The following is an 18,809-nucleotide window of genomic DNA, read 5'->3' on the forward strand; positions in this document are numbered from 1 at the left end:
GCATCAGAGTCTTTTCCAATGAGTCAGCTCTTCACATTAGGTGGCCAAGTACTGGAGTTTCAGCTTTAGCATCATTCCTTCCAAAGAAATCCCAGGGCTGATCTCCTTCAGAATGGACTGGTTAGATCTCCTTGCAGTCCAAGGGACTCTCAAGAGTCTTCTCCAACACCACAGTTTAAAAGCATGAATTCTTCGGTGCTCAGCTTTCTTTATAGTCTCACATCCTAACAAGACTACTGGAAAAACCATAGCTTTGACTAGATGGACCTTTGCCAGCAAAGTAATATCTCCACTTTTTAATATGCTAGGTTGGTCATAGCTTTTCTTTCAAGGAGCAAGCATCTTTTAATTTCATGGCTGTGGTCACCATTTTCAGTGATTTTGGAGCCCAAAAAAATAAACTCTGTTACTGATTCCCCTGTTTCCCCATCTATTTGCCATGAAGTGATGGGACTGGATGCCATGATCTTAATTTTCTGAATGTTGAATTTTAAGCCCACTTTTTCATGTTCCTCTTTCACTTTCATCAAGAGGCTCTTTGGTTCTCCTTCCCTTTCTGCCATAAGGGTGGTGTATCTGCATATCTGAGGTTACTGATATTTCTCCTGGCAATCTTGATTCCAGCTTGTGCTTCATCCATGTGTGCAGAATCACACTGTGACTCCAAAATGCTTCCACATAAGAGTCAATCATGTAACTTCTGCTCACTTTTCATTGGCCAAAGAAAGTCATGGCTAAATTCAAGAGTCATGAAAGAACATAAAACTTGAAATCTCAGTGATACCAGTACACCCACAAAATGCATCATCTCATTCTCTGTGCCAATTTCCGTGCTGGGCATTAGGTATAGAAATGAGAGTGATCCCATCCCTAATCTTAAGGAACTCACAGGGGAGAAGACTATAAAGTACTAAGTACAACAAAGATAACTTCTGTTCCTGAGCTTCAGACTAGCAGCTATCAGGAGCTGCAATTAGAAGCCACAGACAGTAGAGGATAAGTCTACAGACTACAGTCAGGCTGCGAGGATACAAATCCTGGCTCTGGGAGGTGTATGGCCATGTGTAAGTTCATCTCCATGTGCAGAGTCCTCATCTGTCAGAATCCTCATCTGTAAAATGGAGGCAAAACATGTAGCAATCTGGTTGAGAACTTGCATAGATTAAAGAAGATAATATATGTAATGTGGAGATCCTGCACACAGTGAGTTCCCAGTAAATCTTAGCTCTTATGCATCCTCTCCACTTCCATCAGATCAGATCAGTTGCTCAGTCATGTCCGACTTTTTGCGACCCCATGAATCGCAGCACGCCAGGCCTCCCTGTCCATCACCAACTCCTGGAGTTCACCCAGACTCACGTCCACTGAATCAGTGATGCCATCCAGCCATCTCATCCTCTGTCGTCCCCTTCTCCTCCTGCCCCCAATCCCTCCCAGCATCAGACTCTTTTCCAATGAGTCAACTCTTTGCATGAGGTGGCCAAAGTACTGGAGTTTCAGCTTTAGCATCATTCCTTCCAAAGAAATCCCAGGGCTGATCTCCTTCAGAATGGACTGGTTGGATCTCCTTGCAGTCCAAGGGACTCTCAAGAGTCTTCTCCAACACCACAGTTCAAAAGCATCAATTCTTCGGCACTCAGCCTTCTTCACAGTCCAACTCTCACAGCCATACATGACCACAGGAAAAACCATAGCCTTGACTAGACGAAACTTTGTTGGCAAAGTAATGTCTCTGCTTTTGAATATGCTATCTAGGTTGGTCATAACTTTCCTTCCAAGGAGTAAGCGTCTTCTAATTTCATGGCTGAAGTCACCATCTGCAGTGATTTTGGAGCCCAAAAAAAAATAAAGTCTGACACTGTTTCCACTGTTTCCTCACCTATTTTCCATGAAGTGGTGGGACCGGATGCCATGATCTTCGTTTTCTGAATGTTGAGCTTTAAGCCAACTTTTTCATTCTCCACTTTCACTTTCATCCAGAGGCTTTTTAGTTCCTCTTCACTTTCTGCCATAAGGGTGGTGTCATCTGCATATCTGAGGTTATTGATATTTCTCCTGGCAATCTTGATTCCAGCTTGTGTTTCTTCCAGTCCAGCGTTTCTCATGATGTACTCTGCATATAAGTTAAATAAACAGGGTGACAATATACAGCCTTGATGAACTCCTTTTCCTATTTAGAACCCGTCTGTTGTTCCATGTCCAGTTCTAACTGTTGCTTCCTGACCTGCATACAAATTTCTCAAGAGGCAGGTCAGGTGGTCTGGTATTCCCATCTCTTTCACAATTTTCCACAGTTTATTGTGATCCACACAGTCAAAGGCTTTGGCATAGTCAATAATGCAGAAATAGATGTTTTTCTGGAACTCTCTTGCTTTTTCTATGATCCAGCGGATGTTGGCAATTTGATCTCTGGTTCCTCTGCCTTTTCTAAAACCAGCTTGCACATCAGGAAGTTCACGGTTCACATATTGCTGAAGCCTGGCTTGGAGAATTTTGAGCATTACTTTACTATCGTGTGAGAAAGTTCAACAACAATACAAGTGGTATACAACAGTATATAATATACAGTAATGTATCCAATACGCCCTATATAATAGTACACACAACATCATTACTGTGTACAGTATGATTATATACAATATACATTTATATATACAATATGCAATAATATTCTCCAGACTGTTATTTCTCCACTTTTCTCTCCTCCAATCAATAGTGTCATGTGGTTTCTTCTCTTTGCAAAGCTTATCATATCACTTTAAAAAAACAAACTCCAAATTCAAAGTCCTCAAAAATTTTCCCTGCCTACCATTCATTATACCTCATCCCCTGCCTCTCTTTCCTTGTCATACTTATATTTCAGTCACATAGAAATAATGAAATTTCTTTACATATGGTTTTGTGCATGCATGCAGACTAAGTGGCTTCAGTCTTTTCTGAGTCTTTACAACCCTATAGCCAGTAGCCCGCCAGTCTCCTCTGTCCATGGGAATTTCCCAGGCAAGAATACTGGAGTGTGTTGCCATTCCCTCCTCCAGGGGATCTTCTGACCCAGGGAGAGAAGGCGAAACTTAACTCTTCAAAAAGAGATGAGAAGTGTAACAAAAATCCTTCGAGTAATTCAAGCCCTTGTTCTTGAAATCTTTAAGACACCTTTGGAAACCTTTTACTACATTATTTTGTTTGCTTCAATTAGATAGAGAGTTAGCTTTATCACTGTTTCAGAAGTCTTCCCTAATTTTCGCAGGTAGCCTGGGGCACCGTTTCCTTCATTTCCCTGTAATATTGGGGGTTTTCTGTTAATGTATCTATCTTCCCTCCTGCCTGTAAGGTCCTTGAGAGCAAAGGTCGTGTGTTTTCATCTCTGCATCCTGTGTCACCTGGCACAGAGAGGGCAGCCTAGAGGTGGGTGTGCCTATTACCTGAGACCTGAGCCAGGCTCCCACAGAGGTATCTGAGCAAGGCTCTAAGGAATGAGGTGGAGTCAGCCAAGAAGGAATGAGGAAAACTCTTGTCCTATTTAAGGAAAGATGCTGGTTGCTTTTGCCCTTGGGCATGTCTCTTGAATTCCTTACTATAATAGGATCACTTAGCCCTTTGTGTCTGACATCCATGGATTCTGCAGTGAGGAAGAGGGTCAGACACACACGTCCTGAAACAGCAGTCCTGTTTTACATGGTTTCACCAGTGGCTTGTGCCACTTGTGCTCCATCTCCACTGTTGGAGATGATATTGGAGGGAGAGGGGCTTGAATTAGCTATGCTCAGACCCTGCAAAGGATTTACAGGCAACCATGGAGCTTTGAGAGCACCCTCCTGAGCCCCATGTGTGCCATCAGGAGCCTTTTCATACTTATTGCCCTCTCCTGGGAGAGGGCAGCAGGTGTTCTCTAAATACCCTGGAAACTATAATCTAGCCCCTCAGGGGGTCTCTTCCTACTCCTCTTAATATTATTCTTTATGAACACATTTGATCTCTACTGTGGCCTCCCTCATCCTAGGTGATTCAAAGTAAATCAGGAGCCTCTGGCTCTATTTTCAATCAGCAGCTGTATCTGGCTGTTGTATCCTTGAATAAACAGGTGAGTTTAACCGATTTTGCTAAACATACCTTTGCATTTCTGATGATACCATGTGAATTTCTCAGCAGGTTTTGTGAACACGAGGGGAAAAAATTCAGATACGACTTTGAACAGAAAAGGTCACAGTGTGATGGAAAATATTTAAGATACATTGGCACTGATACATATTTTTGTGTTATGTTCATAAAAATGTCATGTTTGTGAGAATCAAACAGTCACCTGCTTTACAAAATCAGAGACCAAGTGGGTTGATATCAGAAAAGAAAATGGTTCTATTGAAGGATTTACGCATGCAAATATTTTGCCTTTTTGCATCAAGAGATAGAATAACTAAGGTCAAGGCATTATGCTGATAATGTCACAGGCCACCCTCCATGGCACGGTTCAGTTCTGCTGGGCCCTTTCCATGTACTTATTCTTGCCAAATATTAAATCTCTTCTTTTTTTTTTTTTTTTTTGTTTTTTGTTTTTTTGTTTTTTGTTTTTTGTTTTTTTATTTTTTTTTTTTTTAAATTTTATTTTATTTTTAAAGGATGGGGAACACGTGTATTAAATCTCTTCTTGAGTTTTGTTGAAATTAACTGTCAGAATTTGATATTCTTGAACTAGGAATTGTAAGGGATAGACCTCTCCTCATAGCAGATGGGGGGTTATTCATGTTTACTATGACCTTGACCATCAGTGTGCCTATGCTGGCTAAATATCCAGTCCCTTTGTTTCAGGCTAGGTCTCTGTGGGAAGTAGAAGCAACATATTTCTGGTCATTCTGATCACTATTAAGGTCAAACTGTTCCCCAGTTGTCCATTCCCCCCCAGAGAACAAGTGATTTTCCAATCATACTGTGATTTATTGTGGACTGATTCAAATTCAAACAGCCTCAGAAGGACATTGATGAAATAACACATATCCCTTCATCACAGGTAGACTCCAGTCTGCCTTCATTTATTTACCAGAAACCCATTCACTGAGTCACAGTCATTGGGCCACACATGTTACACAACAGGGTAGGCAAATATATAAGCAAGTAATTACAATTTGAGATCTTGAGAGCCTGAAGGAGAGGCCCCCTAATCCTGACAGGAGAGGGCCTGGCTGAATATGTTCATTACAGCAGATACGCTCATTATAGCCCTGATAACGTAAGGCAACTACCACCCTGGCAAACTCCAGTGTTCCTTCCACACTCAACAGGCCTTTCTTCTGAAACTTTATGTATCAGGCACTATGCTAGGTGATGAACATTAAATAAGAAATCAGGCATAGTCTCTATCCAGATGGAATCTTTGGTCTGGAGAGAGGATACACATATATGAACAACAGTAATAGAAGGCAGATTAAGAAAAACATTATATTAGAAGTAAATGCAAAGTGTTGTGGGAACATAAAAGAAAGTGCCATAAATTTTGCCCAACAGGTGTTGGGGGAAGAAAATAGCAATTAACCTGAACCTGAAAAATGACAGGACTTTTGTTCGACTAAAAAAGAGGGAAGAGAGGAGGCACGAGTCAAGTTCTAGGGCATTGTGGTCACTAGAATATTTGTGGGAAAGCAGTCAACTTGGAAGATGGATTGTCAGGGGCAATTACATGGGAGATAAAGGTTAGCTAGGCTAGGTTTAGATCATGAAGGTCTTTGAATGCCAAGATTTAAAAATTACCTTTTGCAAAGGAATCTGTGTTTTTGGAAGAGGTGTGAGAGGCAGGTGTGAGGTGGTGCAAGAATCGTTGAGTCTTAACCTTGTCACTGTTTAGCTGACAGACTCAGAGCAAGTCGTGTAACCTGTATGAACCTGCTTCTGTCTGGATACTATTAACTCTTACCAGGCCTAGGCACAAAATGTGTTTGGCAGAATGAAAGGAATAATACAGGTGAACCACTGGAAGCAATATACGAAATACAGAAACCACTCAGGACCTGCTCTCTGAATCATTGCTGCATGAATGTTACCTTGGGGAGATGTAAAGCTAGTTAGGATGTTCAACTGAAAAATGCTGAGACATGGACTGAAGCAGTGAGAATAGAAAGGAAAGAACACAAATCAGCAACCCTGACCTTGGAGGTGAACCAGGAGAGACACAGGGAAGGAGGAAGGGACCTAAAATGCCTGAGCTCTCTCACTTGGAAATGGTGCAAAAAAACAAACCAGGGTGGAAAAGGCACCTGAGAAGGTATGGGATGTGTGTGTGTGTGTGTCTGTGTGTGTCTGCACTGGGGGACAAAGTCTCAAATGGCTATTCATGACATGATATTGTCAGAAATTATTTTTTCTCCTCAGCCAAGGCCTGTACCTAAGAAAGTAGAAACTGTTAGTTACTCAGTCGTGTCCAGCTTTTTGCAACTCCATGGTCTGTTCATGGACTTCTCTATGCAAGAATACTGGAGTGGGTTGCCATTCCATTCTCCAGGGGATCTTCCTGACCCAGGGATCAAACCAAGGTCTCTTGCTTTGCAGTCAGATTCTTTACCATCTGAGTTACCACAAGATATTATTATATGCTTGGCCACCTCCTGTTGGTGTGCTCTCTTTGGCAATGTATAGTCAGAAGGCTATATTTTTTTATTTCCCTGGTACAGTCTTCCTTATGCTTGTCTTTACTTGCCTCTTCATGCCTTTGGAAGTTAAGGTCTTGAGTGTCTGTATTTAAGTGTGGGACAAGGTAGCCACTTGGCTAGCTTTCAGTGTAGAATTGCTGCTGCTTCTGCTTGGATTAGGCCTGCCTTTAAGCAAAAAGGAATTCCCAAAGGTTGTACAGTTTTTCATAGGTCATCCAACCTAGGGCTTGTTGGCTGTATGTACAATAGCTAATATTTCTATGCATTACAGCCTGTACTTTATATATATATATAAATATAATAAATATATATATATATATATATATATATATATATCAGTTCAGTTCAGTTGCTCAGTCATGTCCGACTCTTTGTGACCCCATGAATCGCAGCACACCAGGCCTCCCTCTCCATCACCAACTCCCAGACTTCACTCACACTCATGTCCATTGAGTCAGTGGTGCCATCCAGCCATCTCATCCTCTGTCATCCCCTTCTCCTCCTGCCCCCAAATCCCTCCCAGCATCAGAGTCTTTCCAATGAATCAACTCTTTGCATGAGGTGGCCAAAGTATTGGAGTTTCAGCTTTAGCATCAATCCTTCCAATGAACACCCAGGACTGATCTCCTTTAGAATGGACTGGTTGGATCTCCTTACAGTCCAAGGGACTCTCAAGAGTCTTCTCCAACATCACAGTTCAAAAACATCAATTCTTTCCTCTCAGTCCAACTCTCACATCCATACATGACCACTGGAAAAACCATAGCCTTGACTAGACGGACGTTTGTTGGCAAAGTAATGTCTCTGCTTTTTAATATGCTATCTAGGTTGGTCATAACTTTCCTTCCTATACATATCCATATAACATAAATTCATACATGAAAGTGAAAGTTGTTCAGTCCTGTCCGACTCTTTGCGACCCCATGGACTATATGCCAGGCTCCTCTGTCCATGGAATTCTTCAGGCCAGAATACTGGAGTGGGTAACCATTCCCCTTTCCAGTGGATCTTCCCAACCCAGAAATCAAACCCAGGTGTCCTACATTGCAGGCAGATTCTTTATCAACTGAGCCACCAGGGAAGCCCAAATACACACATATATAGTGTATACACATGCACACACAAACATATATATATACACACACATACACATATATAGTATATATTTACACATATATAGCATACACATATATAGTATTATATATGCATAATATATACATTATATATTATTATATGTATAATGTATATACTATATATATATTGGGTTAGCCAAAAAGTATAATATACCATCTGAGCCACCAGGGAAGCCCATAATATACATAGTATATTATATATATATAGTGTATAGATAGATGTAGTCTTTTCTATTTATAAAGATATAAAATCTTTACAATATCCCTACAAAAGAGGTACTAGTGTAACCCTGACTGGACTGATTATGGGTATATAGAATTCCAGCTCTGGAGGAGAAAAAGAACCGAGCATACAAGAGGGGTCTGAAGAGTTAAGTGCAAGTTGCCACATGAGGTAGATACCGGGGGAAGATCTCACTAAGAAGGTGACATTTGAGTAAAGGAAGTGAGGGAGCTGCTCTATGCTATGGCAAGGCAGCACACTCCAGGAAATGGGAACACCAGGCACCAACATCGAAAGCAAGAGCTGCCAGGCTGTGATGTCACAGGAGGGAGGGGAAGAGGAGTAGAAGGTGAAGTCAGAGAGGTAGTTGGGGGGACAAAGATTGAATGTAACCTGGCAGATTTGAGGACTTTAGCTTTCTCTTGGGTTAGATGGGTGCCACTAGAGGTTTTTGCAAACAAGACTGATATGACCTTATTCCCATGTGACTATTCATGTTAACAGGTTCATCTGGGCTGCTGTTTTCCAAATACACTGGGATGAGGGGGTAAGGGGAGAAGCTGAGGAGCCAAGCACCCCCAAGGTGGAGAAAGGTAAAACCAAATGTGCCAGTTACCAGCTCGTTGTCTCTTAGGCTCCAAATTGGTGTGGTTTCTGTCTTCTGATTAGACCTGAACTAATACACCTGGGTTCATTAAACTACATTAATTTGTCTGAAATAATACCCACCTCCCTCCACCACCTCCAGTCCTGAATATTTCATCCTCTGGGGAAGCTGTGAGAGTAACTGGTGTTTAGCCCAAGATTCAGCCATCACAGATTCCATCATTCCCCAATCACTTTCCTTCTGGAAATATAACCAACAGAGCTATAGCCATTGTTTAAAGAGTTCTCCAGCTAAAACTAAATTAATTCATGTTAATACATATTTAGATTAAGACATGATAGAGAAAATAATGTGGTGGTAATGAAAACTAGCTATAGAAAAATAAACTAAAGTAATCATAAATGCTAATTCTGGCTAACAGCACACAGATTTCTTTACTGTGTCTCTTCTCCTCCTGAGAGAGAGAGATGAGGGGGAGAAGGGGATGACAGAGGATGAGATGGTTGGACGGCATCACCAACTCAATGGACATGAGTTTGAGTAAGCTCTGGGAGTTGGTGATGGACAGGGAAGCTTGGCATGCTGCAGTCCATGGAGTCGCAAAGAACTGGACATGACTGAGCAACTGAACTGACTGTCTCTTGCAAAACTTTTTCAGACATAAGATTGTAACTAGATATGAAAGTGAATGCTTGTGAGAATAACAATAATTATGTGCTTCACAAACACGTAATTGAGAAAATAATAACAAAAAGGATGAAGAAATACTGTCGGCTTTGCTTTCGGAGGAAAATTCAAATGATGCTTCACTCAGAAATACTTATGTAATCAACACTTAAAGAACTGCAAAATGTAGTACTCCTTCTAATTTCCAGCAGGTATTATAAGCTCATAAAATCATGTTAAGTGAGGAAAAAATTTGTTGCTATTACAGAGAAGCAAACTCCATGCTATTTTACCATAATAAGTTTTTTCCCCTTTCTGACATTCTAATGTCTATAATTTTAGTCACCAAGACCCTACATAAAGTTTTACTAGCAGAAAACTGAAATCTCTTATTATCTTTTCTATTTATATGGCATAGATTCACCAGATATCTGGGTCTCTGGCATCCTTGTTTTTAAAGGTGATATCACAAATACAAAGAGACAACACCCTATTTAATTAGAGCTGATAATTGACCTTGGATTGAGGGAACAGAACAGCCGAATTAACTTACATCTAAATTGCTATTTTTAAATGAAGAAGGAGATTCCCACACAATAGAGGATAAGCCAAGCTTATTATGTAAAGAATTTTCAAATACATGGTTAGAACTGATGAGCAGAAATGTCCATAGATTGCAGCTTAAAAAAAGGAGAAAAACATTTGATCCATCATAGATGTGGCTGATTTCAGGTGTCTTTGAGGTGCTTACAGAAAAGCATAATGAAGAGCGGAGTGCCTGGCACACAGGGGAGGCACAACAGATCTCATCTTAAATACATGGTATCATAGGATGAATATGTTATGTGATAAATGTGTCAACTGGAATGAGATGGGAGTTAAGCAGCAGGGGCAGCATCCTCTTTCTCAGACTTCTGTCATTCTGAGGACACGTACAGGCTACTTACCATATCCCTAAACCACCCATGTTATGGTTTACTTAAGACTCTCCTTTTAACTGACCCACATTTTCTACTTCAGCCTACTGCTTCATCTTAGTTGATCAGTTCAGTCGCTCGGTTGTGTCTGACTCTTTGTGACCCCATGGACTGCAGCACACCATGCTTCCCTGTCCTTCATCAACTTCCGGAGCTTGCTCAAACTCGTGTCCATCAAGTCCGTGATGCCAACCAACCATCTCATCCTCTGTCGTCCCCTTCTCCTCCTGACTTCTCATCTTAGCTCATAATACCCATGAAATTAGAGGTGTTTTGTCCTAATTTTATTTTGACACACATGAAAATAAATGAATAACTTTAAAATTTTAAAGTTTGTTACTTGTACCACCATGGCTCACCAATTGTACGTGTTACTTCACCTTGAGAAATACTGGTATAATGCAAAAAACACAGACTTCAGAATGATTCAGCACTCAGTTCTAATTCCACTTCTGCCACTTCCTACCTCAGGAAAGTTACTTGACCCCCTAAGTTCTACCATATAGCCCTTTGAAAAGAAAATGCTTCTTTCCCTTGGGGGCTACATGGCAGATGCTGGGACTACAAATGTAACATGAACCTTATCTTCATCAGGTTCACATTCTAGTTGGGAAATTTAACACAAAAAAGCATGTACATGCCACACTCTGTCATACATAAACAGTATTTTGAACTTTTTACAGTTTAGGATTAGGAGTTAGAAGACTTTTTTTTTTTTTTTTTTTTTTTTTTTTTTTTGAGGATGAGCAGGAGAATAGTGTAAATAGGGTTATGAGGCCCCCATGTGGGTGCCTCACCTCAGCCGTTGAACTCACTTCACTGGCCATGAGTCTGTTCCAAGCTCCAAGGAAAGTAGTATCCACCAGGCCCCTCTGCAAGGGCGGGGTCCATGGCATCTCCTGCCCAGTCTGCCCTTGTGTGGAGCCCTGTTCTCTGGGAACTCTTCCCCCCAAAGGAGTTGAAATTTCTGCAGTGAATTAAAGTTTGGTCATAATATGCCATATCTCTCTGTAGACATGATACTGAGAACTGGAACATTTTCTTCAGAGTTAGTTTATAATTGTGGTTCACATTTTTACTTTTTAAGGATTCAGGATTTGGACTATTTCCCAAAACATTTTGAGACAGGTTAGAGGTTTAAAAATGCAAATCTGGACAATCAGGGGATTCAATGGAACAGGAACTATTTCAAGTCAGCAGAAAGAGAAAATTGTACCAGGCAGCTGAGTTGAGTCAATGTCTACACTTTGGCACTGAATTGGGTACTAAGATTTCTGGCAGTAAAGTCCAAAAAGGGAAATGTGGTGAATCTTTTCTTTAGTCATTGTCTGAAGAAAGAAAGCACACACATTAGTCTACAGAAACAAGCTTTGTTTATGCAGAAAAAAAAAATGTCTGATGATATCCTGTTAGTTTCTGTGTACAAAGCACAGAGAAGCATAGTTGGGCAATATTTTCAACTGTAAATTAACAAAAGATACAGAAGCACTGTTTACAAAATAGGCCATTCTTGTCTAGACTCTTTGAAGAGCCAAAGGAGGTAATGTTCCATCATGGCTGAAGGAAGGCTTCTCCACAGAGCAGAAAACACAGTCTGAGAGTCTAAGGCAGAAACAGAGATTTGGTGACACACTGTAGTCATAGACCTAACAGAATCCAGAAATGACTGAATTGCTCACCTATTACACTGTTTCATTCAAGTTTCAGCTGTCTTACCTCAGCTTCACACACTCCATACTTACCTTATGAAAGCTTTATACTTGAGAAACCATATGTGCTAAATTGTATTGTTATAGTATTTGTTGCCCTCAACCTTGCCTAAAACCTCACGACTGGATCATCCATCCCTGGGGGAGAATTATACTTCTCTACTCATGGACATCAGACTCAGGCATGTAACTCATTTTGGCCAATGAACTTTGATCTGAAGTGTCATGTGCCACTTTCTGAGCAGAAACTCTCAGAGCCTTCAAGTGGCATGTGGGTTTTCTATTTCATTTTCCCCCTGCCCTGAGATTGATGGGTCTCAGAAACTGCCTGTTCCTTGTACTTTGTTCTCAGAATGAAGGGGATAGAGAGTAGAATTGCATTCAACCTATAAAGGACATGAAAGGTGACTGAGAAATAAACTTTCCTTGTTGAAAGATACTGAGATTTGGAAGCTTAATATTTGTTACCATGGGATAACTTAGCAAGGCTTCCGAGGTGGTGCCAGTGGTAAAGAATCTGCCTGCCAATGCAGGAGATGCAGGTTTGATCCCTGGTTCGGGAAGATTCCCTAGAGGAGGAAATGGCAACTCACTCAAGTATTCTTGCCTGGGAAATCCCATAGACAGAAGAGTCTGGTGGACTGCAGTCCATGGAGTAAAAAAGAGTCAGACATGACTGACCATGCACACCTGAACTTAGTAAAAGCTGACTGATATGCAAAATATATTGGAAAGAAACTTGCTTTGCTTTCATGAATTAACTCTGAGTTGAGCTTGTGTTCTGCCAGAATATTCTGTGCTATATTATGCAGAACATACAACTTCTATCTTATAATTTTTAGTTCAGAGAGAGCCAACTGACTCCCTCAGTTCATAGAGCAAGTAATTTTAACAAGTATCTCTGATGAGCATGTCAGTAATGAATGTTGAGCTAGTTGCAAAATGCCCAGAGGGATAGATAGGGGGAGAAAATGACTACTAACACTGATTGGGCATCTTCCATGTACTAGATGCTTTACATATATTATTTCATTTATGGTTATGGCAACTCAGGTTCTGCTGCCATTCTACAAATGTAATTCAGAAGGGTTGGGTGAATTAGCCGCAATCAGAGAGCTACTAAATGAGATAGCTGGAGTTTGAGCTTTGATGTGACTGACTCCAAAGTCTTTACTTTCCATTATCCTCTTTCTATTACAGATTTTCCACTACATGAGACAGATGAATTGAGGACACAGACACAGAGGATCATTTCAAAGTCTTTGGAAGTCTAATGTTGCACTAAGTTTAAAGGGAAAGGGGTCAGGTTGTAAAGGGTTGTTCAATATATTTGCACAAATATACCTGGGGTTTAATTCCAATATTAAGAATAATTTATTATTTTGATTGTAAAGGAAATAGAAAACTTGGAAAATATAAAATCACAAGTGTATGTTTATCAACTCTTGAGGTCAAGAATTTTTAAACTTAGAAGCAGTGGGGGAAATATCAAAAAAAGACATATTTGATTGCACAGATGTGAAACAAATGCTGTATCTGAAGTATCGGCTTTAAATTTTGAAAGATATATTTATTTTGATATACTGAGTAGGATTCTATTAGTGGGCAGACTAATATATTATATATTAATATTAGTTAATTGTATGAATATTAATAAAATGCCTCTTTCATGTTTGGTTATTAACTAGAACCAGAGTCGGACACGACTGAAGCGACGCAGCAGCAGCAGCAGCAGAAATTGGGAGTAGGGAACACAGTAGACATATATATGTGAGAAATCGAACATCAAAAGAGATAATGACTATTGGCCTAAGGTGGCATTGCTGACAGAACAAGTAGCATTAGGACTCAGCTATGTAGTCACTGAACGGGGACAAGGATGCAGGAATGTTTCTCATGGACCGAATGTGAGATGTGGGCAAGGTGATTGAGAGAGACACTTACCTGAAGTCTTTTTATTTTTAATTAATTCATTTATTTTAATTGGAGGATACTAACTTTACAATATTGTGATGGTTTTTGCCATACATTAACATGAATCAACCACAGGTATCCTTGCCCAAGCAGACTTCCCATCAAGATAAAGTGACCCCAGTACAAGATAAGGATGCTGAATTCTCTGGTTAAAAGAGAAATAAGTAGTATTGATTTATTATTGCCATTTTGGGGCTTTCAATGAACCCACATATATGTATCTCCAAGGAAAAGAGTTAGAGTTGACCATCGATTAAACCCAAAATGAGGCAGCTTTAAACATCTGATGAGGCTAGAGGCACCAACACCAGACACTTTGCTGCTACTGTTGCTGCTAAGTCACTTCAGTTGTGTCCGACTCTGTGCGACCCCATAGACGGCAGCCCACCAGGCTCCCCCGTCCCTGGGATTCTCCAGGCAAGAACACTGGAGTGGGTTGCCATTTCCTTCTCCAATGCATGAAAGTGAAAAGTGAAAGTGAAGTTGCACAGTTGGGTCCAACTCTTCACGACCCCATGGACTGCAGCCTACCAGGCTCCTCTGCCCATGGGAGTTTCCAGGCAAGAGTACCAGAGTGGGGTGCCATTGCCTTCTCTGGCCAGACACCTTAAGTTCAGTCAAATAGACCTTTCCTGACCCAGACATCCCCTCCCACCTGTTTCCTATCCTGGAGATGTCAGAAACTGGAGGCATGTTTATGGAGGGGGGAGTAGATAATAGAGGAGATTTGTAAGGGAGAAGGATGCACATGAGGGATAGAATCCTTACCTTTGAAGTTCACAGTTTTTTTTTTTAATTACCCTAGATTTACATTTATTGTTGTTCAGTCACTCAATCTTGTCTAACTCTTTTCGACCCCATGGACTGCAGCATGCCAGGCTTCCCTGTCCTTCACCATCTCCTGGGGCTTTCACAAACTCATGTCCATTGAGTAGGTGATGCCATCCAACCTAGATTTACATAGTCATTACTAAAATGAAACTACTAGAAAGCCAACCAGAGGACTTTCCATCAACTAAGACTGAGCATATAAGCTATTAGGACTGTCCAAAATTTCTTATATGGGCTCAAAAAAATATTCCACAAGATGGATTTAAAGGAATAATGGAGAAAAAGAAAAAAAATGTATCCCACTTTACAAGTACTCCCAATTCAATGTATTCAATGGATACATTGATGAAAGAAGAAGCTTTCATCTTCTTCCATAATTTGAAAGGTAGACACCTACTTTTGTTGCTAGTACTCACTTGAGCATTCATTCATTTTTCATCACATGTATTGAGTACCTACTATGTATTTAGATTGTATTTAGGTATTGAGGAAATTATAGTAAATTTTACAAGAGAGCAAATAACTGCTGCCCAAATGGAGCTTGCTTTCTGGTCAGGAGAGAAAAACAAAAATGATTTAAAATATACATAAAAAATAAAATATCAAATAAATATAATTGTATTGAAGAAGATTAAAATAAGGGAATGGGATGATTATGGGGGGCAGGGGGGGATGGATTGCTCTTCAAGTAACAGTTTCAAGGGTGATCTTACCAAGACCTGAGTGATCAGAAAGTGACAGCTGTGTACAATTTTTGGAGAAAAGTATTGTTGGCAGAGGGAAGAACTAAAAGTGAAAAAGCCCCAAGGAAAGGACTAGATTGGCTTTTCAAGAGACAGAAGAAGGCATGTGTGACTGGAGCATAAGTGAGCTCAGAAGAACATTGGGAACTGACATTGGAGAGGAGCATATCCATGTCATGTAGGGGATTGTTTGTGAACCTGTGTAAACTATTTGGATTGTATCCCAAGTAGAATGTCAAGCCACTGGAGGATTTTAAGCATGGCAGGGACATGATAAGAATTACATGTTAAAAATAGCACTCTGGCGACTGTGGGTAAGGGAATGGGCACAGAGAGGTAACTTAGGAAGGCATTACAAAATCTAAGAATATGATGGCAACTTAGACCAGAGAGGTGGTGAAAGAAATAGAAGAAAGTGAATATTTTCAGAAACTATTTTGGAAGCAGAGTTGAGAGGATGTGTTGATGGACTGAATTCAGGGAGCTGAGGAAATAGGAGAAATCAAGGATTAGTCTCAGGGTTTTGGCTTAACCTGTTAGATTAACGGTGGTACTGTTGCTGAGATCTATAGAGACTAGGAAGGAGGGTGGACTTAGAGGGAAATAAAAAGGTGTGTTTTTCAGGTTCTAGATTTGAGATGCTTATTTGGCATCTAGGCAGAGATACTATGTAGGAGTTGAATATGTCCTGATAAGTCAAAAGCTCAGTGGAGATGTCAGGCAGGCTACAAATTTGGGATTCTTGGAATATGCTTGCTTGCTACAATGGCACCCCACTCCAGTACTCTTGCCTGGAAAATCCCATGGGCAGAGGAGCCTGGTAGGCTGCAGTCCATGGGGTCACGAAGAGTCGGACACGACTGAGCGACTTCACTTTCACATTTCACTTTCCTGCATTGGAGAAGGAAATGGCAACCCACTCCAGTGTTCTTACCTGGAGAATCCCAGGGACAGGGGAGCCTGGTGGGCTGCCGTCTATGGGGTCGCACAGAGTCAGACACGACTGAAGTGACTTAGCAGTAGCAGCAAAATGAAATAACCTAGGAAGAGAGTAAAGAACAAACACGTGGTCCAGGATTAAATTCTGGGAGCACTCCACTTTCTAGAAGTCCAACAGAGGAAGAGGAGCCAGGAAAAGAGACTGAAAAGGATCAGCCAGCAAAATAGAAGGAAAAAAACAGAAGCATGTTGTGGAAGGGGAAAGAAGAAGTTTTAACAAGTAGGGAAAGCAGTTAACTATGTGAAATGGTGCTGAGTAATGAACTAAGAGGAAGATAATGAAGTGACCACTGGATATGACAAGCAAGGTCAATATCAAGATAACACATTAGACTTCCCTTTATGATTCTTATTAATATATTATGTGACTGCAAGCTTTCAAAAATGTTATTGGAAAATGCAATCAGATTTATAGTATTTATCAGTTTCAGACTTTTCAATTTGCTGTTCTTTCTCAGTCTAAATAAATACTGGTATCTCCTGCTTTTCAAGGATTGGCTCTACACCACTTTACTTTTGCAAAGGGCTTCCCAGGTGGCTTAGTGGTGAAGAATCCACCTGCCAACAGGAGATGTGGCTTTGATCCCTGGATGAGGAAGATCCCCTGGAGAAAGAAATGGCAACCTACTCTAGTATTCTTGTCTGGAGAATTCCACAGACAGAGAAGCCTAGTGGGCTACAGTCCATGGGGTTGCAGGAGAGTCGGACATGACTTAGTGACTAAACAACAACTTTTGAGAAAGACCTATTTTAGTACCTGTTTTCACTAACTGAAAGAAATCAGATCAGATCAGATCAGATCAGTCGCTCAGTCGTGTCCGACTTTTTGCGACCCCATGAATCGCAGCACGCCAGGCCTCCCTGTCCATCACCAACTCCCGGAGTTCACTCAGACTCATGTCCATCGAGTCAGTGATGCCATCCAGCCATCTCATCCTCTGTCTTCCCCTTCTCCTCCTGCCCCCAATCCCTCCCAGCATCAGAGTCTTTTCCAATGAGTCAGCTCTTCACATGAGGTGGCCAAGTACTGGAGTTTCAGCTTTAGCATCATTCCTTCCAAAGAAATCCCAGGGCTGATCTCCTTCAGAATGGACTGGTTAGATCTCCTTGCAGTCCAAGGGACTCTCAAGAGTCTTCTCCAACACCACAGTTCAAAAGCATCAATTCTTCGGCACTCAGCCTTCTTCACAGTCCAACTCTCACAGCCATACATGACCACAGGAAAAACCATGGCCTTGACTAGACGAACCTTTGTTGGCAAAGTAATGTCTCTGCTTTTGAATATGCTATCTAGGTTGGTCATAACTTTCCTTCCAAGGAGTAAGCGTCTTCTAATTTCATGGCTGCAGTTACTATCTGTAGTGATTTTGGAGCCCAGAAAAATAAAGTCTGACACTGTTTCCACTGTTTCCCCATCTATTTTCCATGAAGTGGTGGGACCGGATGCCATGGTCTTCGTTTTCTGAATATTGAGCTTTAAGCCAACTTTTTCTCTCTCCACTTTCATTTTCATCAAGAGGCTTTTGAGTTCCGCTTCACTTTCTGCCATAAGGGTGGTGTCATCTGCATATCTGAGGTTATTGATATTTCTCTTGGGAATCTTGATTCCAGCTTGTGTTTCTTCCAGTCCAGCGTTACTCATGATGTACTCTGCATAGAAGTTAAATAAGCAGGGTGAGAGTATACAGCCTTGATGTACTCCTTTTCCTATTTGGAACCAGTCTGTTGTTCCATGTCCAGTTCTAACTGTTGCTTCCTGACCTGCATACAAATTTCTCAAGAGGCAGATCAGGTGTTCTGGTATTCCCATCTCTTTCAGAATTTTCCAGTTTATTGTGATCCACACAGTCAAAGGCTTTGGCATACAAAGAGGTTTTTTGCTTTTTGGGGGGGAAAAAATGACAAAAACAAAAATAGTGTCAGCATTTGTTTTCAGTGAGCTGAGGGGTTATAGAGGCTGTGCGCACCCAGAGTACCCATAAGAATATCATGGCCAAGCTCCTCCTGGGAACCACACTCAGCATCCAGTTTCCATAACTTCAAACTGTGTCTGTGAGCATCTTTGCTTTGTCTACGCTCATTCTGAGTGTAGTAGTACATCTCATCTCCTTAGTAAGATGTGTTCTAAGGTAATAGTTTTCTTGCTTATGGAAGATTTCTTAGGTACACTTGCCTTTTGGAGAGCAGGAGAAACCTGTATTCATGTTCATACCTAAATTTGTATTCTTTTTTCCTAACTGGGTCCCCTGAATTGTAAAAGCTTCTGGCTACTCAAACACTCAATCTGTACTTGTTGAGGATGGATAGATATA

Source organism: Bubalus bubalis, chromosome X (genome assembly GCF_019923935.1).
Source record: "Bubalus bubalis isolate 160015118507 breed Murrah chromosome X, NDDB_SH_1, whole genome shotgun sequence".
Classification (NCBI taxonomy): domain Eukaryota; kingdom Metazoa; phylum Chordata; class Mammalia; order Artiodactyla; family Bovidae; genus Bubalus; species Bubalus bubalis.